The sequence below is a fragment of the Cynoglossus semilaevis genome, chromosome 8, assembly GCF_000523025.1.
Source record: "Cynoglossus semilaevis isolate Cse_v1.0 chromosome 8, Cse_v1.0, whole genome shotgun sequence".
In the NCBI taxonomy this organism is placed as follows: domain Eukaryota; kingdom Metazoa; phylum Chordata; class Actinopteri; order Pleuronectiformes; family Cynoglossidae; genus Cynoglossus; species Cynoglossus semilaevis.
Window position 1 is genome coordinate 17,635,250 of NC_024314.1, and position 25,796 is coordinate 17,661,045.

Here is a 25,796-nt window from a genome sequence, read left to right on the forward strand (position 1 = left end):
ACTCTTTCCAGCCCTAATCCCCATTAGCATTTTTATAGGAACTTGCAGGGATTTATGATGTACGATATATTCACAGATGATTTTCGACCAGCTTGAAGTTCACGCTGGAAGATCGCACAATTTCAAAATCCTCTCCGTCTCATCATCGTGCCTCAGTAAATTACTGGTTTTGCAGCATGTGAGTGTTGTTTGTCTCTGCGTCATTGTGCAGTGTGTTAACACACTGCTTCGCACTTGGAAATGTGACTGACAGAAAGAATGTTAAATTTTTTTTTTATTTTTTATGTTTGTCGTTTTCACCGCTAAATCCCTTTTGAAGGTGATGTGGGAGCTGGCGTCGACACCTACAGGAGGAGGGCTGGGATCAACCTGGACCGTTCTCCATCACCAGGTCACATCTAGAGATCAACTAATCATTCACACTCAGTATTTTGACATCACAAATTTCTGGCAACCCCAGAGACTTTTATATCATGTGTTTATACTGTGTTGCAAGTACAGAGTAGCCAGATTAGTGCACAAAGAACTTGGAGGACAAGCTAACTAGCTAACTGGCTAACCTGCACTCTTTGAGGTACTGTTCCTGCCCGTCCTTGTAGAAGGCAAGGTGAGGCATAGAAACCGTTAAAGAAAGGGAATTGATGCAAAACATTTTTTGAGCCAACGGGTGCTTTAAGCCCTGTGTTGTGGGTTCTTAGATGTTGGGAGCTTTTAAAATTGATCTCAAAGTGCTTGGACGCTGCTGGATGTCAACCATGGCAAAGGAAATTACCTCTGCACCGCTGATCTCCGTCTTTAGTTTGGTTAAAATGGATTTTCTGACCCGTGATCAGCATCAGGCTGTGTGAGTTTGTTTGTTGATTTGGACAAGACTTTATCTTGTTCTTCCAATACAAATATCCGTATTTCATTATCAGCTGTCTCTGTCCCCCCCTCCTCTGTCTGATATCCTTCCATCTGCAGGTTGTGTGCTGCAGGAGAATTGTTCAGGAAGTCGGGGAGCAGATGGGGTAAGTGATACTGGACATATTTGTACAATTTCCTTTGCTCAACATTACCTCAGATTTTTTTTTCCTCTTCTCAGCCTCAAAATCGTCCATTAATGTTAAAAAAAAACAACAGTTCCAGTTACTGGGAGAGAGAGTGCAGTAACCCTGAGGTAACAGGGCCACACGTGTTGGCTCTTCCTCCAACACCTAGTCCACATGTGGAGCTGCCCTTTGTGGAAATGTCCTGTAAAAGTCAAAGGGACACTAACAGCTCACAAACGGTAAAGGATTTCACTAAGGCTGTTCCAGAGACGTGACATTTACCAAATGGCATGATTTGAATATCGTTTGGCAAAAACAAGGTGCAGAGGACAAGCAGTATTAGCACACTGGTGTTAGCATGAGTATCACCCTTCTACCTCATGGTGGTATTTTGGTGGTATGAGTTAACTCCCTATGGGAAATCGCGCTCTAAATTTAACTCATTTGTGAATATATATACATATACACACATATATGCCTATATATGTAAATATATATTCACGCACATACTGTCTATATATGTATATGTTTATATATATGTGTGGGTGTGTGCATTTTTATATATATATACAATATGTATTGTATATGTTTATATTTATATATATATACATATATATACTGTATATATATACATATATATATTTGAAAACTACTTTGACTCCTAATACAATGCGATCATTCTCTGTATTTTCCCGTAAATACAGAAATAAAATAATGCATTAAACAAATGAGAGAGAACGAATGGAAGCTGTGACAAAAAAAAAGACGTCATTTTGAGTTTTTTTCTCCATTAGAAGTAGGGAGAAGTACAGCATGCAGCAGCTATTACAGTACATTTATCAGCAGCTATCAAGTATATGTGAACATTTTCTACCTCTTCCATCTCTTACCCTTAAATTAGCTACAAATGACAGCACCCAAATTGCCCTAATACTCTCATAAGCCATTATCTGAAATGATATGATGACACTACAGACGTACTTTCTGCTCAAGGTACTGGGTTCATTTTCTCTCCCTCGGTTTGATCAAAATTTTGTATTTTCCATTTTTTACACAGTGGTTTTTGCACTTTCTAAAAATGTGATTTTGTTATGTACAATTTTAAATCAGACTTTATACAGTAGAATAGATGGGAGTATTATGCCTATGTCATGGTCTGATGCAGGAATAGCCTGCAGGTCATGAGAAGGTGAAGAAAGTGAAAGGTGAAATTACCCAGAATCCCTGTCATGTGATCAGTGTCTTAAATTAGTGTATTTAGATTGTATAGATTTCCAATGGAAGATGGGAACATCAGTTAGTTCCAAGACAATAATCCTAATATATAGTATGAAAATCTAAAGTCTAAACTCTACTTTTCAATCTGCTTCTTTATCGCAACTAAGACTGAAAACCTGCTCATCTCAAATGTTCTTCCTTTTCTTAAAGAAAAAAGAAATCCAGTTGAACTGGATCCAAACCTGTACACGAGCTTCAATTACGTGAATGTTTTTTCATTGAAGTCTGGTTCAAAATGTGATGTTTGTTCTGATTTCAAAGCTTCTTTTCTGAGGGTTTAATTAAAACCTGATCAAATAAAGGGTAACAAGCCTGACAACGATCATTGTTTAAACTTGTCAAGGGTGTTGGAGTATGTGTCTAAAGATGTTTTGGTCATGAATAAGACACCGTCTGGACATCTGTAGTAGAACTTACGACTCAGTCCCTAACCTTACAGCGAAGAAACGACAACTAAATTAAATTATCATCTCACTACGCAATTTAGATATTTTAATTATAATTTTTTTTTCCATCTAATTCAGGAAAGGCTCTAAAGACTGTTGGACTCTAAGGAGTGGATAATATATTCACCTCTCTCTCTCTCTCTCTCTCTGCTGTGGCTCAGTTCCCTCTGTCCTCCAGTTGGTGGCAGTGTCCTAGCTTGCCTCTCCATCACTCCGTGATGACACTCAGAGGCAGCTGGCCTATCACCATGGCTCTGGTGTGTTTTTCAGGTCTTTTCCAAGCTTGTGCTCACTGAGCTGCAGCAGTGGCACAGCCAGAGGTCGGAGTGGAAATCCTGCTGCAGATCCTCCAGGTGAAGACTGTTCAAGTCAACCTCCTGTCTGGTTGTTGCCGAGCTTCTTCTGTGTCACTGGTGACTGTTATGTAACAGCCTCACAGTATGGATTCACTCAACACGGAGAATCCTCCCATCTTGGTTGTTCCTTTTTACTCCTTAACTCATTTACTACGGGGCCGGCTGTTCTGACAGATGATTTGTTATCAACTAATCAGGTCTGGTTGGAAAAGAGCTCTTAAAGTCACTTCAGTCGTTGCTATTTCTATCACACACTCCTCCACCCCCCAGCTCTCTTTCTTGCTTATCCATTTTAATGAGCCCAAACCTCCAGAGTGTGTGTGTTTGTGTGTGCGTGAGTATGTGAGTATGTGAGAGAGAGAGAGAGAGCGAGAGAGAGCATGTGAATTTGAATGTTGTTGATGACTCACAAAGTCCTTGCCAAGCAAAATGGGAGGCAGGTCTTTCACAAAGTCCTTGCCAAGCAAAATGGGTCTTAGTGTGTGTGCGTGTGTTTGTGTGCGTGTTGGAGGGGTTGGTGGTGGTGGTGGTGGGGGGGGCATTAACAACCACTGAAGGTCACTCAGCAGTGTTACCATGACAGCCCAGGTCTCACTCACTCCCACTCTCTAATTGTTGCATACGGTGTGGATTTGAACGTACATTATTGTCTGTGTTTTGTTGATGAAATGAAATCTTCCAATAACCCAACAGGGAGTTACATGTTTCAGCAGGTACACCGCCCTCTGTCTGGTTTTATCTTGAGCACAGACAGCCAGAGTTGACATTAGCAACAAGTGAAAGTGAATTATCTGACATTGTGACACAGCACACCAATGTGTGCACAACTGCAACTGCTTTTAACCCATCACCAAAGTGGACAGGGGGCAGCTTTGCCTGGTACAGGCAGCAACAGTCCTGGTAGCTGTTAGCTGGACCAGAGCTAACATTAGCTACAACAGTCCTGGTACAGATACCAGAGCTAACATTAGCTACAACAGTCCTGGTACAGACACCAGAGCTAATGTTAGCTACTACAGTCCCAGTTCAAAACCTCCAGTATTTTTGTTCAGTGTGTGGTTCGTTCACTCGTACTGTGTTTGCCTTGTGTCTCTGTGTGTTTCACTATCCAATATGTAAACAGAGCGTGAATACACTGAACACAGATGGTTTGGACAGACACATATACCCATCATCCATCTGTCATCGGCACTCACCCTGAAAAAAGTCTGTCCACCAGTGAAGCGACCGTCTCCGTCCTCTTTGTCCTTCCATTCACATATCAGCCATCACCAGCCACAACCACGTGCCCTTCTCGGTGGACTGTGTGTATCTGCAGAGACAGGCCTGCAGGTGGTTTTGCCTACGAGTGGAGGTTCTGCAGAGTTCATCCATATATTCATGACCGTCCCCATGGCGGCTCAGCAGGGAGGCAACATCACACCGAGCCCTAACAGGGCAATTATCACTGATAGGATTCATCCCACTCTGGTACAAGGTGCAACTGTCTTGCAGGGGTTGGACTTATAGTGTCCAGAAGACTCCCGTTAGGGTGTGTCGCTGGTGCAGGCTAAGCAAGATAAATGTGTAGGTGTGAAAACACCACTGTGGTTGGTCTGGTGTTGTTTTAGTCCATTAGGGCCAAAGTGGCTGTAGCTTTAACTTTTAGTCTTTTCCATTTTCTAAAGAATTAATATTGATTTTAAACCTTGTTGAAAAAAGCTCCTTTCACAGGCTTGGAATAAAGGGGAATTTGCTCCCATCAGGAGAACCATGTAAAGGTGAATGTACATTTATTCATTTTGATTATCTATTACATCAGTGGTCATCAACTGGCTGATCGCGGGCCAATTCCAGTCCATCAAGCTGTGCAATCCGGCCCCAACTGGATTATTTTTTTAAAAGTGAATTTTATTTACTTTTCCTTGTGTGTCCAGCCCCCAAAGTCCAGAAAGGTTGTACTACAGATCTACCTGACTTCGTTGTTTTTACAGTATGATTTTGTTTTAGCGGTGAATACAACGTATTTGTTGTAGGAAGTTAATATTCAGTGAAGTAAATGTTTGCATGTATGGACAATGTTTCCATAAACTTTTGGTTTAAAGTGTACCATATTGCTAAGTTGGTTTTTATTTGGATTGACCTCATAATTTATGAGTGTGTGTTTGTGTGTATGTTCGCAGCAATCTTCCTTCCCAGGTTTTCCAATTTCCTCTTGGCCCCCGCGATGCTTCAGTGAAGCGTTAGCACGCTGACATTCACTCACGTTACGTGGACAGTGACACACAGAGCATCGCAGCCAGGTGACACATAGCTGAAAAGGTCGATCTCCACGTGGTTCTACCCACAATTCAACAAGAAATATTCGTACAGGGTGCAGAAGAAGCTATAGGAAAAAAAAGCTATATGGAGCCTGGCATGGAGTGGCCTTCAGGAAAGCATGTGAACGCTGACCTTTAACACAAAAGAAAGGGCTGATGGGACAATATGTGCTTTCAACAAATGTCATTTTCCTTTGTTATATGTCTTATTGTAGGAGGGACCACACATTAAGATGTTCCTTTTAGATATTTGGGGAACAATGTGGTTTTTTTTTTAAAGAAATCTGAGTGTCACATCACATGTTGAAATCCTCATCAGTCCACAGTTACAGTTACTTCTGGCATCTGTCGCTAAAATAAAGGTCATCTTGACAGTAGCACCCACACCAGTGGAACTGGATGTTTTCCTGGTCTATTTTACATAACGGCCTGCTGCAGGGGTAAGTACTGCAGGAAACATTGTGAAACAGCAGCCTTGATGGTTTTGAAACCCCTCTCCACAGTCATTAGTGAACTGGTTAAGAGCACAGAGCTGCATGTAACGATGCTCTTTATCCCGTCCCCTCCAGCCTCAGTTGTTTGAAAGACATCCACAGCCTTGCGGAGGACTTGGGGAAGGATATAATTTTACTCTAAAGGAGCTACTCCACCACCTGTGACTGCATCTGCCCGTTTTTATCACTAGTTAATAGTCAGAAATATTAACCAGAAGAGTGTTTATGTGGAAATAAGCTGTTTCCCAACAGGGTGGGAAATAAACAAGAGCTTAGGGCCATCGAAATACCAAAATATAGCCATAAAGTTGTCCTAATGAGGCCTTTACATGCCCTATAAAATACTAAGTTGTTATTTTTATTTATTTATTTTTGTCAGGCATAAGAGAAAAATGTCCTGCTGGCTTTTGTAACAGGTTTATTGTCCTTTGCTGAGCTTTCTTATTAACTTAACAAAAGGTTTTAAAGCCCATTTAATAGTGGCACCTCTCCAACCAATCGTACGGCAAATATACGGTCACATGACAAGCTGAAGAGAAGCATTATGTGACAGTTTAAGGGTGAACATGTCACAAAAATACAAGGAGCTCTGGGCACAGATCGATCTGTCTTTATTTCTTTATTTAAGTGACATCTGGACAGAAGCTCCTGGTCTTGTCTTCAGTCTTTTGGATCAAATTAACCATGACAAGTCATTAGCTGTAGCATCACTGATCTTTTCTCTGCTCCTGCAGCCAATTAGAAACAGCTCTTATGTTTGGGCTCCGTTCAAATAGATGTTCAATTTATTTGAATTAAAAAATATTTCCAAACTTGTAAATATGTGAACTTACTACAACTACTACTACTAATAATAATATTATTAATAATAGTGATATAAATACGCTACTTACGAACTTATACCGTCATAAGTCTTGAGAAAAAGTCAAAACTCATGACTAAACTCTTGTTGTTGTTTAAAATAAAGGAACAAACAAACAATAGAGGAAAATTAAATCGCCTTTTGACAACCGTTTGGCAACCTGCCAGCGCTGATTGACAAAACAAACGCTCCTGTTCAATGGCTGCAATCAGGTCGTCAACAGGTTCGTTCGTTTGTTTGTTTGTTTGTTTGTTTTTTGTCATTGTTGCTGTTTCAAATGTTTATTTTTTCTCTCTATTTGTTCTTTTTATACACAAGGACTCTGTTTCAAAAATATTTTCCAAAGAAGAACATGAAGGAGAATACGAAGGAAAAGAGCAAGACGTTCGCGTTTCGGGAAAAGATTGGTCAGTCAGGTAAGACTCATGCAGGTGTTTGTGGTTAGAAAAAAATAACGATGTTTAAATTGTGTATTTTGTCAGTCGCCCTCTTGTTACATTTTTATCGAAACGATATGTTTAAGAGTTTGTTTATGCATTGTAAAGCTAGCGCAGATTGAAATTAAACATTACATGTGAATGTCGTCAAATTCACGACGAGTTCGGTTTAACGTCCTGCTGTGCACTTTGAAAATGAATAACACACTACACTTAACATTTAAAATATTTCTACTTGTGTTTGTTTTTTTAAAATCATATTTATTTCTATAATTTTAATTTACTTCTGTTTAAAGGACGAGCTTTAAAGTACAAATAAATACGAACTCAAAAACAACATAACACAATAGTAGTGAATAAACAACCCCCGGGAAAACAAAAATGTCATGTAGTAATATTATATAAATAAATTCTATGGGGATGTAGAGGTCATTGACAAAAGTGGAGCTGTCAAAGCTTAAAGAATGATGAATAAATCATGCTAAATAGATAAATGTATAATGAACAGACTCAACAATATCAAGTGCTGTTTAATCATTAATTGTTTTTCTTAAAAGCATTTATTCAACTAACATTTACATTATTTATTTCCACTTTCGATTTAGGGAGTTAAAAAAATCAATGCACAGTTTTATTTCCAACTGAAGCGGACGTCATGGAGTTAAAAATAAGACTGTCAATAGACAGTTGTTATAGTAACCTACAGAAGCGAGCATGTGGCTAAACGAGAAAATTACCCTTAGTGTGTATAATTATACATTAGTTTTATAAAATCCCATTTAAGACAGGGTTTTTTATTTTAAATTTTTTGGAGGGTTTTTAAAATAACAGAAGTAACAGTAAAGTAACAGAAAAACAGAGTACTTTACTTTGAACATTTGAGACACAGCTGCAGATTTACCTTGAAGTCTTCTATCTGCTTTTAATCTTGTTCAGCAGCTTGGGGGATTGCAGTGTATGCTGGGAGTTCTGGTCTGTGGGATAGAGTGGACTGAAGTGGAGTCTATAGGATAAGCTGGGCTTGGAGTTGACTGAAAAGGGAACGGGGACTTGGCTATAATGGCTTTGCACAATGGTGTCCAGCTGCAGGCAGAGGACAGCTGCAGTAAACCGTCACATGGTTTTACAAGACATGTACAATACATTTCCGTTTACAGATGTTTTTTAAAAACTGTTAGCCGTGTTCAGCCTTAGCCACGGTGTGTGACTTTAAATTAGACCATTAACAGCCACCATCTTCACCAGAACTTGGCTGTTTTTTAAGAACAGAACAATAGCTGTTTGATTTTCTAAAGTAAAAGTAAATGAAGTCGAGGGGAGTGGGGGTAAGGGCTCTTATCAGTCTGTAACTCCAGCTGGGTGAGTGATCAGCAGCAATCACTGCTCCTATTCTGACTGAACATGAGAGCAGGAGGAGGCTCAAAGGTTTATGCCGTTGTTAAGAGACGGTTTTATATAATTTGTTTTCAAATGACACGGTGACATGTGTCAGGCATGGACAGGATGTCCTTTCTCAGACAATAACAACGATGGCGATGATAAAGGACATAGTGATAATATTCCTGCTCAGAAAGCAGGGGTGGAAAGTAAGGAATTATTTATGTTTTCTGTATCATATCAAAACTGAAACTGTAGACGGGTAGAGTGCAGTATATATTGAAGAATTGTACCTTGGAGGTCGCTGATAAAGACTTTAGTCTTCTGTAGCTTATTAATGGACATATTTTTGATTTATAGATTATACAGTATATATATACATACATATATTGTTGGTGTTTGTTTGTCTACAGAATCCACTATTTATGCCATCTTCAGTGGTTGTGCTGCTTGAAAAATGTGTTATGGTCTGCACTAAAATGACCTTGTAAATGTGTCATGTGTTAATGCGTTTCATTTTGCTATGTTTAAATACAAATAGATTGAGGATTTGTGATATCCTTGTGGTCTACTCTAAGTAAATTTTACTTTCTTTACTTTTTACTTTTACTTAACTAGATTTTAGACTAGTATATCCTTGTGGTCTACTCTAAGTAAATTTAGTATTTTTTCTTGTACTTATGTAAAATGTCTTTTGAGTAAAAGTGCATGCACAGAGGACAAATGTAAGGTGTGTGCATAGCTTATAAGCATAAACTAGGCTGAATGTGTAGCCAATGTGACTGTTTTTTTTTCTTTCAATATTCATTTATTCCTCTGCTCCATCTTCTCTGCCAAACTTAGAAATAAAAGTTTCCAGTTAAATGGACATCCACCTTTTGTCTGAGGGTCCACCTCCTTTCATCTTCTCCCTCTTGTGTGAAACCGTGGAGCAGAGACGGTTTTCTGTGCAGTGGAAGAGTTGGGCTGAGTTACATCTTTGACTGTGACTGATAGGCACCGATGATCTCTAATGGAAATTACAGTTTGAGGCGAGCAGCTGTACAAGACGATTCCAAGAACCTTCTCTTTTTCAGAAAAATGTATCTAAATAAGTTCCAGTAGAGATAATGGAAGTCTCCTTGTATTATATAATGAGCTAAATTATAGATAATACTGGCCAGGAAAATTATAGAGTGTGAGTTTCAGCTGTCATCCCTGTTTTTGAGTGTGTCTGATCTCCACAGGTGTGGATTGATTTGTTTCTTTGTTCCTCATGAAATCATCACTTGTTTTTGCTTGAGCATGTTCGGAACAAAGGTAGCAATCAGAACATTAATTGCAGAGCAAAACTTGATAATTACATCCGTTCTCAAACAAGCAGCATTTCATTGTAATGACAATGTAGCCTGAAAAATGACAAGTAAAAGTGAGCTGGGATTGTTTTCTGTAAATCCTCAACATTTTTTAACACAATTATTTGTTTGTTTATTTTACATTAGAAGACATTAGAAGCTGGAGCTCATTCTAGTTGACCTCAGACAGGGTGCAAACTGAACAGATTGCCAGTCCATCAATGGCTGAAAATGATCAATTTAGAGTGACAGATTAAGATTGCTGTAAAATATTCTATTGTGACAGAAGAAGAAAGCAGAATGATCTAAAAATGCAGACATGGTTATGAAAACAGGCAACCTTGATCACAGAGGGCTCACAGTGACTGACCTTCTACGTAGCTGCATAGCAACCGTGTTAACCTAAATGTTGCCTTGAATCTGATCTTAATCTGATCTGTTCTAGTTGAAATTTGGTGTTTTCTCCCTTTGTAAACAAATACTGAGAACAATGTTTGCATTTGTTTGCTTGGTAGTTTGATTGTACTGTGTGTCACCTGTCTAAACATTAGTCAATATTGATTGATCACCTATTCAAAGTTACATTTTAGTTTTAGTGCATGAAGTAAAACTGTCTCACTTCCCATGAAGACCTTTTACAGAGAGGTCAACGTTTTTACTAAAAGATCCCAGCATCATTTTATCACCACCTTTAATTTACTTCATGTTACTGTAATGTTATCAGTAATCTCACACATGGATAATTCCATAGCATGCTCTCTAAGACTTCCAGACTAGCAGCTCTGTATCTGTAACATGTCATATTATAACAGCTGTGAGACTCCAGTTGTACTGACATCGCGTGACAGCCTACTAAAAATAGTCCGCACATGATGAAGATGATACCCACTAAGAATAGGCCCACTGCAGGCAAAAAGACATGAGGAGAGGCACTCGGCAATGGAGGGTACGGCTTCGGTGCAACAGCTGAAGGATTTATTCATTTGATCTTGATACAAAACCATATCAGAAATATTCCTGACAGAATAATATGTTGGTTACAGCCTCTGCGTAGTAACTGTCACTGCGTTGTATCCACTCTTACCTGCACAGATGTCTGCTAATTGTCTTGCAGAGAGACATGAAGAAAATGAGTCTTAGTAGAAGCCTGTACAAGTGGGAAAACAAGGCATCTTGAAAATGGGATTTCTGGCATTTTGATCAAACTGATGTCTTTATCTTCCTTTTTTGTTATCTCAGAGCAGTGGTTCCCAAAGGAGGGTTGGGGCCCCCAGGTGGTGTAAAGTTATGGTGGGAGGTCAGAGCGATCGCAGGAAAGCAAATGAGTTTCAATTTTAATGCTTTGTACGTATGTTTTTCGTACAACGGTAGGAATAATGCTGGTACTAAAATAATGGCCTAAAAATCTAGTCCAAAAATTAATAACCGGTAATAATTTTAAATCAATTTAGGATGTATTTTAACATCCCTAGTAAGGACAAATATTACACTATGAATGAAGTCAAAAGTCAGGAAGTAACTAGAGCTTGTAGTATTTTATTTTGGTCTTGTCTCTTCTCTAATCTGCTATTTAGTGATTTTTGTTACTTCTTTTGTGGAAATATGCAGAAGAAGCAGTGTTAAGGACAAAAGTCTGTCTTGATGTGTCAGAAATCAAGGAAAAGAATTGTAGAATTATGCATTCTGCTATACAAACACATTAAACCAGGTCAAAAACTCACTTATTTATACAAAAAATGTTGGCAGTTGACAATTAATGTCTATGTGTTGCAACAACTGCAATCTTCGAATGATTACTCTGCATTTGTGAGACTCTTTTTCTCTAAAGCATCTGATATAAAACTCATCTTGTGCATTGATTTATGTCCTACTTTGAAGTGGGTGTGTTTCCCTCAGCTGAGCAAGGAGAACAACACATAGTTTTAAGGGTCATTTCATAGACTATTGAACCACGCTCTCGCCCACAGCCAGTGATTACATGTTATCTTTAAGGCCCTTTACCATATCTGGAGTCCACTTTGTCACTGCGAGGCATACTGGAAGCCATCTTGGCTCCTGTAAGGAGGTCATGTGCTGTGAGGCAGACATGCTACATAGTTCCATTTATCAAACACCTGACAGCAGCTGCAGTGACAGGCAGGTCGATGTATGATTGTGGGATCCTGAGTATTGTGGTGATCAGGCATTGATGTGGAGGTGTTGGTGCATGTCTAGGACTAAATATCTTCAGGGAAGCTGCAATGATAAGGCCTAAGACGGTCTGGATGCACTGATAAGAGGAAGTGGCTGACCTTCATCTTTATGACCTTCTAGGCAGGTTGATGCTGAAGAATGAATTGTTTTAGATTAACATAGTGTTACATGGTAGACCAAATTAGAACAGCTTCACATTTGGTAATTTACTGAAGTGAGTGCAGAGTTAATTATTTCAGCAGGTCTAGGCTTTAAATGAATCTCTTAAACTTATTTTCTCTACAACAATAGAAACCATTAGCAGACTCAATGGAGTGAGACATTACTAGTTGTAACCCACCTGTTTTTTAGATATTAAAATGTTATGAAAGTATCTCCCTTTTCACACTTTGAATTCCAGCTTTGGATAAAGTAATCAAAGAAGAAATTGATGAGGATGTCACGATTGATGTGAAGAAAGAATATTGAGTAAATCTAAATCAGTCTAATCTAATCAATCTAGTACTGGCTAATCTTATACTATACTGTAAGTCAATTCTGAGTGAAAACTAGAGGATCATTGCATTTCATTAAATATACTTGTCATGACATTTGTTTGGTGGTGTGCACTGGGATCGTTCTAATGTCAAATGTGTGTCAAATATGAGTATCTACAAAGTTGGTACGATATTTACTCACATTTGTTTTCAAAGTTTACGTCCTTCATTTTTGACCATAAAATTAAATAATGATCAATTAAACTGACATTGATTTAGGCAAGGAATGCACCATTAGTCATTGTGCTGCTGATGGATGATGTGATTTATTTAACTACTATGATTTCAATCCTTCGATTTCCTGACCGTACTATTAATGATGCTGTCTTTGCTTCACAGTGAAACTTAAAGATGTTTTGAGATGAGCTTGTTTGTTTACTTTAGGCAAGTCATTTGGTGACATGCCCTTTTAAACTTTACTTGTCATTCATCTATTATGCTCTTCCATGCATTGTCATTTGCAGCATGTTTTGACCTGCGGTTGGTCACATGACAGGTGTCGTGTGCCATTATGCTTCTATGTGAAAGCATTTTTGGAAAATAAGAAAACTCTTAGCCTGATCTATGTCATACCCACTCACTCTGAGACGGTCAGTGTGAGCAGCTGAAGGGTGGTGCTGATGCAGTGGGGGACACAGTGGCTCAGTACTGTTACATCATCAATCATTCTGTCAGATGCTGCTGCCCGTCTTTTCCTAGAGATGCTGTTGATCTGTAAACAAGAACCAGAGAAGGCCAAGCTTCCCTAGGCACCGTGTGATCTCTGCAATCCAGGAGAGGACATAATACAGCATGACCCCCATGAATACAGACGGAACAAAAGCAGTGGGTTTTGGTATACTGTAAAGGCAATAAATAAGTATACATTTTTGTAAGTAGTTTTATCTGCTTCACCATTTTTATTACTCTTTTCAGTGCTCTAGAAATCCTTGTCTAAATGTAACTGATCTGTGAAACACACCAGTGATTAAAGAGCAGTGAGCCGCACTTTGGCAAAGCTTTAGAGAGTTTACGATACACTACGGTGGATTTGCACCCCAATCCTCCTGAACCACTGGGTCACGGGCCATGTATCTATCTGCATAGTTGCAATAACACCTTACTGTACTGTGTGTAGACACTGTGTTTTTGAACACTATTTGTTTGCAGTCTGGTTGAGTTTCTCTGCTCTAATTGACATTGTCAAAGATAATCAACACAGAAACAGAAGTTTAATTTTCAAAGAAAAATGTTTGAACAACTTTCCCATAAAGTTTTCCATTCATTTTTTTACCTTTAGAGTTGCTACCTCCTGTCATCAATCTTATGTCATTTTTCTGGGCCGTTGTTAACAACACAACAACCCTTGGCCTTTTTCATTAAGTGGTAAGTCGAGCAGTAATCACTTATCTGGTGCTTGTTTGAAGATGAGGAAAAAGATTCATTGGTCCTTTATTGACCTGGTAATTATTTTCTCCATCCTTCTCATTATAAATTGTCACTTTGATTTTGTTCTAAGACTCTTTGACGAGAGTGTCTGAAGCAGGGGGCGCAGCTTGTAAAGCACTGAGGTCGCCTGTGTCTGCTGCCATGTTTTGAGGCGCCTAGTTACTCTGGTGTCCCCATGCAGGACACAGACAAGACTCTGAGCTCGGCCACTGGACTCTGGACTTGCCTGCTGCCTGCTCTGGCTTTTAAAGGCTGCTGGCTGGGACACGGCCAGGGACACCACTGAGGCCAAGCTATTTCTGAATAGGACCAGAGTGGTACAGCTGGTGTCCCTGCTGGTGATGGTTTGTGTGTGCCAAAGAAGAAACTCCAGAACCAATGAGCTCTTTTGTATCAGGACAAGCGACCATTAAGGCCAGAAATCACTGTCACTGGAGAGGTGTAATTTTGTCAGATATGTTTTATTTATTGTTTAAAGGAAATCCCCGGCCACTGTTTATGTTTCAGTGATTATACGCTCAGTTCCATTTATCACATTGAGTACATTACATTCTCTGATGCAGCTGTGTAACCACCTGATAATATTTCAGTTAAAAATATAATTGAGGTTTTCAAAATAAATGCTAAATTACTTTCCAAAGTAACATGAAATCAGTCAATCCAAATAGCTGTACCAACTGACTGTATTGATTATAGTGACCTTTTTGTAGCAATACACTGTAGCTTTAATTGGCATTGACTCCAAAGCTCTTTTCCATTTTATTTAATCTTTTATTGTATTCATATATATGGATATATATGCTGTATGTACAGTACACATCTATTTATCATTATATTTAATGGGAAATTAGAAATATTATTCTATGACATCCAATGTGAAGTACACTTTATCCAGTAAGGTTTTACTTATTTCCTTTAAACATAATGCTTCTACTTGTATATAGATATGGTTGCAGTAGTTCTGAAAAGCTTTTATGTCCAGTTTCTACAACTTAAATGTAATTGAAAGAATACACTTCTTGTCACTTTTTGAGCCCACTTAATGTAGAAGGATTGACCTTTAGGCTCTGACTGCTTTGTTAACTGTATCATCAGCTAGAAATGGGTCATATTGTTCGACAACCTGGAAAAACATCACCTTGTCTGCAGGCGTCCAGGCATATTAAAAAATGTCTTCATTACCTGGGCATCAGATTTAGATTAACCTGACATCCTATCCTATCACTTCTATCGCCTCTGAAGATGATAGTGTGACTTCCATCGACAGGCTCAGCCTTTCTCAGGGGAAATTATCTGCCCTTCATGGGCAAGTTCTTAGTGGTTGTGTGCGTGATTGTCATTGTGTGTGTTTGTTTTAGTGCGGCTACAGCCGTTAATGTCCAAGGGCAAGTTGTAACAAAAATGGGACAAACATGAAAACACCCCGGTTCCTCAGAGATCTTATCATGTCCTTGAAAGTGACAGACACTCAGCAGTCAGGACATGTTGGTACGTGTTGAGGGGTCATCTTAGGCTACACAATGTTGTCCACCATCACTGGCGTCTCCCTACCACTCGGCCAATCACAGCCAAGGACTCAGTGATGCAGTGCCCCTCTTACTGGAGGGATTCCTTGTAAATGCTGCGTGACGGTGACGGCTCTGGGTGTCTCTTTCACAACATCTCCTCCTCCTCCTCCTCTTCTTGTTCTCTGCCCCAGGGTTTCTTTTCTCCCAGCCTTGAACGTGGCGCTTCAGCCGCGCACCTTTGAACAGGAGATAATCTAGCGCCATCCACATAGCTCCCACAGGACTGGCTGTAGCGACGGCAGGCAAAGACATCATCCGTCTCCCTTTGTTTCCTTCAAGCAAAGCTCCACCTCTCTCTCTCACTCTCTCTGCCAGCCTCTCTCACAACCGCACTCTTTTCCTCATCCTCCCTCTCACTCTCTCTCTCTCTCTCTTTCTCACAACTCCAGTCTCTACTACAGATGAGCCTGCCTCCTCGTCTGGGTGAGCCCATTTAAAGCTGAAGGTGTGCTATTGTTGCCAGGTAAGAATTTTCTCTTCAGGTCACTGAGAAGTTCTACTGAATTTTGACTTGTTTTGTGAGTGTATTGGCAGATGGTAATGTACTACTGATGTCTATGTGACTATGGGTGTGTGCATTAGGGATGCCACTCTCAAACTACACTTTTTTTTTTTGAACTGTCAGTGGTGCTTGCAAATTATATAATCTTTTTGGCACCTGTAAAACGACCACGTGAACCTTTTTTTTTATTTACCTTCAATGTTGGCAGGGTGGAGCACACTAGAGAGATTGATTGATACTAGATAACTAAATTGGCTACAACATATAGAGCATGTGTTTCTGTGTTGCGAGTGGAGACCACGGTGTTGATGTGTGGGCGGAAAGGATAATGAAGGGAGGGGAATAGAAGTGAAAGATAAAGAACTGCTTTCATCCCGCTGTAGCTAATCCCTCTGTTTCAGCTCCCTCATTCAGATGAAATGGGCTGGCTGTGGTGCCCTTTTTTGTCTCTCCTCCGCTGCTCCATCCTTCGGTAGTGATGGGTTTATCTCGGTCACGGAGGAAAGAGGGAAGCTATTGATCTGGAAATGAGCTGTAATGTCATTTGAAAAAGGCGTCAAGACATTTTCCTCTCTGACTTTTTAATCTTTTGTTCCTGACTTTACCTTTTGTTGATAATCTCTATGATAATCAGTGCTGCTAATGAATTGTTCTCATAGTTAGGATCTATTGTGCTGCTTTATTAATGTTTGACTTTTATGGTCAGTAGAAGGATGTGTTATGTAACATCTCTGGTATTGATGTGACTGGCTGAAACTGCTCTTTCTGGTGAGGAGGATAATCATCTTCCACAGATGACTTACTGAGCCCAATTTCTGCCCAGGCACAGTACACACATAGTGGATTGATGTGGTTTACGGCAAACAAGTCCAGCCATGTATGGTGATTGTAGTGCAGCTTATCGGACACATAAGGCATCATTAAAAGAAAGGCGGCCAACCTGCTTAATGATTATCTAAGATCTCAGGAGGCAGCATCAGCCAATGTGGATAAACGTTTGGAGCTGGAGGGGTGGGGAGAAGGGGGGTTGAGTTTGGTTGCTCAGGTGTTGCTGTTAAGACCGTTGTTGGGAATACATTTGTCAGGAGGCTCCCTGTTTCCAGGTGACGGAGACAGAGTGAGGCAGCACTGTATGCGTCCTCCACCCAAATCTAAATGACCCCTCAGCTCATTTCCCAAGGCAGGGTTTATGTGTACAGTACATACTCACTGGGAGCTTGTGCAGATGCTCCATTTCATAAGCACTAACTGAATCAGACAAGCTCAGGCTCTGACAGATTTACCATGGACTGTTGGGTTGGCAGTGGTTTTTAGATCCAGTGACTTTATGGTTGATTCCCTATCCTGACATGGGAGATACTCTTTCTGTTCTATTTATCTTGGCATGAAACCCTTTCAAACAAAACAGGCAAAGGGCCCAGTAGTTGATGTATGAAAACCCACCTGGACTCAGTGAAACAGTGGTGCATGAGTGTAATTAAATCCCTCTGCTTCTGTTCTGTTCTTTTTCGTGGTTGTCTTTGACAACATGTTCCTGTTGTCTTCCTTTCACATTTCTTTCACTATCATGCTTCACCCACTTGTCGCTCAGTAATTGGTCCATTTTATAAGAATTACTCATTTTTAATCTAGTTAAATAACAATAAATTGTGTCATAACTGTGATACCCATACAGTGTAGTGCTGTCCGTGGTCCTGAATTAGGCTAATTTTGTCAGTTAATGTTGTCAGACTTTTTAGAAGACTAATGAAGAGAAAGTACAAACGCTTAGATTTGGAGCATTAGATTTGTACAGTGGTTATCATTCCTCTCCACGGTGAGTTATGATCTCAAAAAGCCAAAGGATGTTTGCTATCAAAGGGCACCTGCCAGGATTAGTTTGCATTTGTTTTGAACCCTTCAATTATAATTGATTTTTCAGAAGACAGCAAGCATTGAAACATGGGTTTATTTCTCCTCTGGATATTGAGCTGTACAAAATGCAGATTGATAAAATAATCTAAGTTTGATTTGTTGACCCCGTGTGGACAGTGTTGGCACCTGTAAGGGCGGATGCCGACAGATTCATGACTACAGTATTCACAGTGTGCAGTGTATGTTCATTTTAACATTAAAATCCAGCGGGAATGGAATGTAATGTTCCATTAGTGTAGTCAGTATGCTCCCGTCGAATAAAACATGACTGTACACAGATTTCTATTAACTGTTTATGTTGTTGGAAATGAAATACTGAGCGTTGCCCATTAGCCCGCAGCTTGCCATCGCAGCCAGATCATTTTCTACAACGTTGTTTTACAAATGAGCCGTGTCTTCATTCATGTACATGGCACATAAGCATTTCTCTTTCATTTTTACAGTCAATTTCCTCATTAGAAATATGTTAAACACGTTGGTTTTTTCGTAAATTTGTCTTGAACAAAGGTCAAATTTAAAATGACAAAAATTAAAGATAATAAATTTGTGATGGCTCCTTAGAGAACAGAATGGTTGTTCTGTGTTCGATCATGCAGTTGGTAGAAAATCACATTAGCAGAGCTGCGTTAGAGCCAAAATCAGGGAGAACATCATGTCTGCATGTCCATATGGTTCAGAAATAGAAGAGCCAAGCCCTACCAAAATATGTTGTGTGAAAATCAAATAATACACTCATCAGATAAGGTTCGTTGTTACGTTCGCCAAAATCAGCTCTTTTCTAAAATCCTAAAACTGAGGGACTAATGACTTTGTTCCAAATCCAGATTTAGATCACAGCCTTAGACAGGTGAATTAAACTCTCTCTCTCTCTGTCTCTCTGTCTTTGTCTCTCTCTCTCTTAAACTCTATCTCCAGATTGCCTAACTTAAGTACTGCTATAATACACTGAAAATCCTGTGTACTAGTCGTCTCTAACCTTAAGGTCAGTTTGCTGTATTTGAGACATTTTTGTTTTGTTAGTTGGCATTTCCTGTTGTACTGGACTGCACTTGTTAGTCTTTTATTGTCGAGCATTGTTAAAACCATGGTTTAATGACATATATCATTACATTCCAAACCATTTTGTTCCATGTGCAGCGTAAACTGGATAAAGATTGTAATGACGGACTTTCAAAATGTATTGTGTAGGGACAATAATTTTTTCTTAAACATTACAATGTAATTAAAAAAAAAAGATTTAAAATGTGTTATTTGCTGTAGCCAGTCACTGTGCAGCAGCCTGTGAAGTGTGTATTTACAGAGGTATTGTTTCACACTTTCATTACAATGTGAAATTTTTATTAAAGGAGTTATCTCTGACATACATGTATGAAAGACCAAGGCGATGGCAGAGCAGTTTCATGCTGATTCATTGTGATAGGTTGGAGCAAGGAAATTATGTTACAGCAAAACTTACTCCTAGTCTGAGAGCTGTAATTTTAAAATCCCTTAAAGAGGAAATTGCTCCCCCCGATTTTTTTTTTAATATCCTGTATCATTCTTAGAGCTGGCAAACGTATCATCCACCCGTAGCCTTTCTGCAGCCACTGCCTGAAGGTGCTTTGTGAGGAAGTTATTAGAGATTAATACCAACTGGATGTGTGCTACTGCTAAAGGACATAGGCCTTGCCCCCACGTGCTCCATGTCTGTCCCACTGAGCCCCCAGCTTTGCCTGTACATAGTGGGTGAAACTTCTCATTTGCCCCATCGAAGAGTAGATAAATTATTACTAAAGGGCAGAAAAAAATGACCGTAGAGAACAGTTTGAATGATTTGTGGGTGTAATAAAGTCCAAAAAGGGGTGGGAGGCATCCCTTACCTCTGCATGTGCACCCTGCCCTAGAGACAGATAGGGGCTTCCCATCATTCCCTACAGTCCACCATGAGGAGCTGCTTCTCCTTTTGACAAGCACTTTTGTATTTTTTTTTGATGCCTGAAAATATTAGATTAGAAGTGCTTCATGACGCTCCCCTGTTGATTTAGCCACTCTGAATTGACGGTGTAAGTGCCAGTGTGGAAATGAGCTGGGAATCCAAATTACTGGTGTCCATTATTCATTCTGCTTCCTATTCATAAGTTTATAAAAGGAAAACAGCTGCAATTTCTGGAGGAGGAAATTAAGATGAACAGCCAGGAAATTTGGACAGAGATTTACAAAGGCCAATACATCAGCATGAACAACATTATCCATTTGAAGCTCAAGCCTCACACTGAGGCTCATCTCCAAAAGAAAAAGCACATTTGTGTGTGTGTGTGTTTTCTGTTGCCGCCCCTTGACTGTGCATGACAATGATAACAAACTTTGTCTAAGTAAGTTGCCTACCGACTCCCATTGCTGCTTCTCTGGCGCCCTTGGAGGGTAAATGACTCATAAACCGTCACGACGCCCAGCAGTGTGCACGAGATACATTGGCACAATGTGACACAAAAAGCAATTAAAATCAGTGTCACCCCACACTACACCTCTCTGCCCATGACACAAACGACCTTGGTGGATTTGAAAATGTGTCACAATAATTTCAGCTGCTGCTGGAGAAGGATGAATATATGTCACAGATATAACTTAGGGACTTTTTTTTCTCTGCTCTGTCAACTGTCAGTAAAGTGCATTTTTATGAGCAGAAATCAGACGGCCTAGCTTATAGATACAAAAGAATGGAGGTTAAAAAAGAGGGCTAAAACATTCTTTTTTTAACAGTACTCCATATGCAATTTATTTTGCAGTATCATATTCTATAGACCATGAGATTAATGGAAAAAAAAATACCTGTAGTTTTGTTATGAAAACTAAAAGTCACAGCTCACTTTACATCAGCTGTGATTTTGGGTTCATGTATTTGTTTTGTTTAAAATATCAGAGGGTAGTCACATAATCGGTAATGCCTTAATACTTTTAAAGTGACCCCACTCTGATGATGATGATGTTTGTAATATTACAGCAAAGCAAGTAGGTTTATTAGCCGTTAAACCTTGGAAGCCCTGATTAGCTGTTAGACAGGAATCCCCACGTCTCCCACTTCATCTCCCTCTCACAGTGTCTCAGTCACGCTGTGGAAAAGAGATTGGATCGAAAATGACAGGTGAGAGTGGAGAAAAGGGAGCATTCCGGCGCTTCCCTTCCACATCTTGTCATCTCTTGCCCTGACGATCCTACAATGCCTTTGGTGGAGCAGCATGTGTGCGCTCCAATGCCGACTGCTGAGATTTTCCTGTAATACAAACATCCCAGTTTGTCGCCATGGCAACCGAGGCTCCTGCCTGCTGTAGCATGTCATAGTAGCCACCCCCCCCCCCCGATGCTCTTCCTCACGCATTAGCACTGTACTGTTCCTGACGTATGATGTGCTAACACTGCACAGATCACAAAAAAAGACATGATCTTAATACGTTGCTTTGTCCCTGTGTGCTGCTGCCTCTTCTTCCACGTGATCTAACATTAACCTCCCCAGTAATGACAAGTTGAATTGTATGTTTAAAAAAACCAAACAAACGCACAACAACAGCTACTGACAATATCTGAGGATACTTGCTGGAAAAATCAAATATTTCTTGATAACAGTATGTTCTTGATCTTTTTGACATATTAACATGGAAGATGAAAGATAACAGATGGTTGCAAATGAATGGACATGCATTCATCCTAAAAGCTGGGGCTCTGGAGAGGCAGTCAGAGGCCTTTCTTCCAAAACATGTCCACCCAGTCAGAGGAAAAAACACTCATTACCACAGCACCATGGGGCCAACCCAGCCCATGTTGGGATAATAACTAGGCATCTGCTTAAATTTGATATAATGCTGGCCTCTGTAGTAGTCTGTGGTCTGCGTTGGAGCAAAATCATCAGGCTTTCCAGAACTGTTTGAATTCACTATCAAACAGTTGCTTAAACTTAAGAGAGTTTGGAGTGAAGCCCCAGGATACATTTAGCATAATCTGAGAGAATAATTGCTTGTATTTACCGGTCAGTGGAGAAACTAGAGCCTAGAACTACAGTGATAAAGATGTTAGCCACCGTCTGCTCAAAAGGACAGACTTGAGAATATATTCTGCCGCTGGTGAAATCTGAAAGATTACATTTGCTGTTCTTTATCTTCTAAATTAACTCATTACCTTGACGTTCCATGTTTGCCTCCCTGGAACAGACTGGCCTTGAATGTATAATGAAACAGGGCTGTCCCTCCTCGTCCCACATGAACAGCATGAGATTCATAGTTAGCCTCTAACCCTCAGCTGTTGTCACTGCATTGATTTTAATTCTGCAGCCATATTAATAACCCTGAGAAGGGCCACTGGAAAAAAGAAGGAAAGACTAGAGCAAGGACAATAACTCAGAACAAAGTCTTTTTTTATTTATAAAGTTGAATTAGCATAAAAATCCCAGTTCTGTCAGTCACCGCCTTTTCCTGAAGCTTACCCTAATTGCCAATGCAAATTACCAGAGATTATGATGTTGCTCTATGATCATGGAGATTGTGAATTATTATTATATATATTTTTCTACATGTCTGAACTGAAAAGGCAGCCATTTAAATGGGTGATTTCTGGATGTGTTTTTATCCGTTAAAGAACCTCTTCAACAATTTTACCATTAACCTCAGGTACAAGCAATTTTCCATTTAGACATGTTGTCTGAGATTGAACATTTTTCTTCCCAACTAATTGCTGACAACTTGTTAATATCGAAATCTGTTGATTGAATTTGACTCTGTAAAAGATTTTACAAATGTATACTTTAACAACATAGTGTTTCAGCTAGGAGCAGGTCACACTGTAGCAACTAGCACGATGCTGCTGTTAAGCTACGCTCATTACTGTATATTAAGATGACACTGAATGACATCATGACGTTCTATAATCCTTTTAAAAACATGATCTGTCTCAGGTCATTCATTATGTTGGTCATAGACTGAACATTGATGGTGAAAATGCTGGTCATTGCTCACGGTCACATTACAAGTGTAAAGCTCACTGCAGCAAAGATAGTCAATGAGTTTAGCATTTAAACCTTTATGTGGTGATAAACCTTTAGGCTATATTCACCTCAGATGTTGTATATTGATAATTGCCCATTGCTGAAAAGACTTTAGGGTGTTTATTATTTAGGGTAGAGAAACGGTGACAGGCTTTCAGTGTTTGTTTGGCCCAAACCTGAAGCCGTGGTGATGATAATTAAGAAAGAGTGAGCTGTGTAATTATTCAAGAAATCCAGAGCAAAGAGTGTAGATCTCAGCTCCACATTTTAACTGCAACATGGAGAACAACATGACCTTTAAAGGTTTAACCTCGTATGTGGAAAAAACATTATTTATGGATTAATAATGAAATTGATGACATTTAGCTTGGTTGCCAACTGAGGATATAAACAAATGCTATTAAGACTTCAAACTTCACCTCTGTGTGGAAACAACCTAGAATCCAATCGTCCTCATCAAATAAAATTCATTTAAATTCAATTACATCCAATAAACCAGCATGACTATTACCACTGCAGTAAAACACCAATAAAGCTATTTTGTTTTTCCAGAGTTTATGTGTTGTTAACAGAGCATCAACAATCAAATTGTTGTTGGGACTGAAAACAGCATTCTATTTTTTTTTAGTGTTAAAAGAAAATGATCTCACAATAGTGGATAGAAGATAATCAACATTTCTCAGTAGTAACCTGCCAACCCCATTCTCTGGTAGCAGTAAGGTCACAAGTAAGACACACTCAAGTGTCTCCTGCCAAATTTATTTTACAAACATATTTTACTGGCATAGACCAGCTACGTTCAATTAAATCTCCCTGATGTTAGTAATGAAATAAACATAAACTGTTTTAGAGGCTGCAGTTGTCGTTATGGCCAAGCAATGACTAAAACCGTTGAAGTGAATTTTGCGACAGACCTGTGAAAAATGAACGCGCAAACAATGGATATCTGTGTAAGAAGTCTGTTCTGAATTGTCTTTATATATTATACATAATATGATATACAATACATATAATCACCTTCATACATATAGTTGTATTCTTATAAAGTACTTTTCAGAAACCTTTAAAAAAGCTAGATTTTTCCTGCACAGAAACTCCCTCCTTATATCTGATTGAGTCTTTATCTCAGAGGAGTGCTGGTAAATGGAACATCCCCTCTGTGTTTTCTCACTCTCTTATTTCAGTCTACAGTAAACACTCTCTGTGACTCATGACTCCTCCTCAAGCACTGAGGTCAAAACATACTAACTGCCCCGTGTTTACCCTCTGGATGCCTGCTGTGTCCTCTTTGTCGTCACCTCTTGGTCAGAGGTATCAAGGCAGACTAGAAGACCTGATACTGTAGAGCCACAAGCTGCAAGTCACTGTTGGGTGTGGGTCCTTTTTTTACGCTGTAAGTCAGAATGATGAACCAGACTTTCATAATAAATGTATAGGCTATGACGATGTAACCACAAAATGGATGGAAAAGAAGGACTCCCTGTAATTAGTTATTTAAGTTTATGAATTTTACACATAACATTAACTATAATATTTCTGATTTTCAGGTCATCATGCTTACTAAAAGACAAAATAAATGACTTGTTAGAATGGTGATGTTCCCATAACCACAGATGATTTGAAAAGTGATAATTTATGTATTGGTAAATTTTAATTTGGAGACTTTCTAGAGGGAGCAACTTGCCAACAAGAAACTGATTTTTAATTTTTGCTTTTGCACTCAAGTGCCATGTTCCAGAACTCTGGTGATTATTGTGTTGATTGATTTGTTCATTACAACAATTTTTATTTAATTGTGCTACTTCATTAGTAGTAAAATGTGAAAAGTCTGGACTATTTAAAAATATATAGTTAAAAAATCATCCAAAAAAATTTCTCTATGGATAAGAACTCCAGTTTTTTCCAATTGCTAATTGACCTCAGTTCTCCTCAGGACACTTCACTTCTACTCCTAGAGCGTCAGATGACTTCACACAAACTTTCTCATCAACTTGTGTAATGAGTTGAGTGTATAGATGCCACGAGTCTCAGACCCTTGAGTCCCTGGGGCGCCTCCTTCTGTCCCACCATCAGTCAGAGAGTCACTGTGTCAGATGTTTTATTCAACACAGCTCGTGTGTATTTTAGGCCTGCCTGAGTGTGTTGTGGGTCGTCAGAATGGGGTCACGATCACTTGCGTGAATCCAAAGCTGTCATGGCGCTGCAGGCAAACATCAAACATCCGGAACACCTGTTTTCAGACAGCCTTCCTCGTTTAGCCTCGGCCCTGATGAAAGGAGCAGAAAGTTTTAGACCAAGGGGAAATTGCATTAGGATCAAAGCTGTGGTGTTGTGTGAAGCTCGGAACAGAATGGTTTGAAATTGATGAACGTCTGTGGGTCTGTGTGAGGTGATGTTTATTTTCAAAGTATTCCATTTGGGTGTTTGTGAACTCACATATGACATGCTGTAAGGGTAATGTGAGAGCAAAAGACTGCATCTTTGAATATAGAAGGGTTTTGGTGGCGGACGTCCAAATATGACGTAAAGAGACGTGGCTCATGTCAAGGTCATATGAATAATAAATAATGTGGTAAAAATGTGCAATTTTGTGTATTTTTTTTTTTTATCTAGCAGAGTTGATGTCAGTTAGTAACCTTAGTGACATTGTCCAACTTAAACATAACCTTTGCTGAGTGCTAACAAAATGTGTTATTTTTACCATTTCACAGAGTCTCAGGCTACAGCTG

At 39.4% G+C, this 25,796-nt stretch overlaps 1 protein-coding gene across 4 annotated transcripts in view; it reads left to right on the top strand.

Moving 5' to 3' along the window:
- The first annotated feature begins 6,853 nt into the window (after positions 1-6,853).
- The window catches only part of syt1a (synaptotagmin Ia), a 124,173-nt gene continuing 105,230 nt past the window's right edge, over positions 6,854-25,796 (top strand). For 2 of the 4 annotated variants that reach the window (XM_017034380.2, XM_017034379.2), the window contains exon 1: positions 16,024-16,103. The gene's annotated coding sequence lies outside the window, so the exon portion shown is untranslated. Of the gene's footprint in view, positions 6,991-7,085; positions 7,184-15,631; positions 16,104-25,796 lie in introns of those variants that run through there. The other 2 variants (XM_008315374.3, XM_008315375.3) reach the window with 2 other exon arrangements.